Source organism: Sciurus vulgaris, assembly GCF_902686455.1.
Source record: "Sciurus vulgaris genome assembly, chromosome: 1".
In the NCBI taxonomy this organism is placed as follows: Eukaryota; Metazoa; Chordata; class Mammalia; order Rodentia; family Sciuridae; genus Sciurus; species Sciurus vulgaris.
The window spans coordinates 22,949,886-22,951,963 of NC_136461.1; positions in this window are offsets into that span (position 1 = coordinate 22,949,886).

A 2,078-nucleotide genomic window follows, 5' to 3' on the forward strand; every position below is an offset into this window, starting at 1 on the left:
ATGGTCCCTACATTGTCCCATACCCGGCCCTGGGGCGATTTCGGGCAGGGGGAGTTTGGGCTTGGTGCAACAACCTCGGAAAAAGGAGGTGGTTCCGGTTAGGGCTTTGGATTGGTTGGTTTGCATATTGAAAGGGCTTACAGCCAAAATTGTTTACTCTCTCAGAATTAACCCTGGGAGGCGCAGTCTCTCCAGGATTAGTAAAACCCCGTGATGTCAAAGCATCATAAAATGCAGAAAATTTAAAAAGCATGATAAATACTTCAGAATAAACAAATGATGGCCAGGCGCGGTGGTGCACGCCTGGAATCCTAGCGGCTTGGGAGGCTGAGGCAGGAGGATCACGAGTTCAAAGTCAGCCTCTGCAAGTTGGTGAGACCCTGTCTCAAAATAAAAAATAAAAAGGGCTAGGGGTGTGACTCAGTGGTTAAGCACCCCTGGGTTCAATCTCCAGTACCAGAAAAAAAGCATTTGTTGGGGCTAGGGGTGTTGCTCAGTGGTACTTGCCTAGCATGTACCAGGACCTGCGTTTGATCTCTAGCACTAAAAAAATAAAAATCAAATTTAAAAGTTTTTAAAAAGTTTTTATATAGAGTTCAGATTTAACTGGGCATCCTGCATTTTTATGTGCTAAATTTGCCAACCCTAGGGACTTTTGCAACTTTTCTAAGAAAAACAAATTACCAAGTGACCAGCCAACTGTTCTGATAATCAAATAAATGCAAACAAAAAAATAATGAGAAACCTCTTTTACTTGTGAAATAGGGCAAGATTAAAAACTGGCTCAATCCAGTATTGCTGAAGGGCTAGGAAATAGGCATGACCTCTCTAGCCAGAACCATTAGTCTTTTCCCTCAACAGTTCCAAGCCTGTAGAGACCTGGCCCTCAGGATCTGCTTCCGCGCCTCCATCTGCTCCTGGAGCTGTTTAATCTGACTTCTAAACTGCTCTGGCCTCATCTCTAAGCTCACATGGACGTGTCTCAGTCTTACCCAATGTCTCCATCATGGAGCCCCCCTCTTCCCTTGGCCTCCATGGTCTCTCATAACCCTGGTTTTCCACCTGTTTCCCATCATACCTTCCAAGTCTTCTTTCTCTGTGCATCTCCGGTTTGAGCATTGCTCTCTTCTCAGGGAGGTCCTCCTCCCTCCACAGTCGCCAACAGGAATTCTCATCCACAGACAAGGACTTTCGCTCGCACTGACATCTGTCTTCAGAGCTTCAGGCCTACAGATCCAACTGTTTATCAGACTTTGACATCCCACAAGGAATCTCAGCCTCAAATGACCAAAACGAAAGCATCATCTGCACCTCGCATCTTCCCCATCTCAGAATTGCCATCACCCTACACCCAGAACCTGGAGGTCATTCTTATCTGCTCTCTTCTCCACCCACATCCAAACATCTCCCCAATCATCATGGATTCTGCCTCTTTCACTTGTCCCGCATCCATCTATTTATTGTCTCCCCCACATCACTTAAATCAACGTCAGCTCTTCCATCTCCCTTGCCTTCTGCAGACCAATAGAAACAGGTAAAGGGTGAGAAAGGAAGTCTGTAGAAGAAATTCAAATGACCTACGAATACAAGAGTGACCAACCAACCTTGTTAGTAACTAAAGATAGACCCGTAGTATGAATGAAGTTCTAAAGAAATGGAATATTCCTGTGTTGTACAAAGCCTTTTGGAGAACTATTTTCATTATCAAAGTTCTGAATGAGAAACTCTAACCCAGAAGTTCATCTTTTAGGAATCTGTCTAAGGACATGATTGGGTGCCACACAGGGTCTGTGAGAGTTAACTATCCACCAATCACTTACCCTGAGCATTTTCTCATTTAATCTTTGAACAGTCAACTCTGTGAGGCTGGGAGTATTGAACCCATTCTACAGATGAGGAAACTGAGAGTCAAATAATATTCCCCAGCATGCTTGTGAAGGTTAGAGCTCATGCCACAAGCCTAAAAGCTCACACTGCTGTCTCCTGAGCACAAAGGCCTGGAGGGAACAGGTTCAGGAGAAATACCATGCAGGTGCTTCCTGCTTGGGGGCTCAGCGGGGAGGCAGGGATGGAGCATG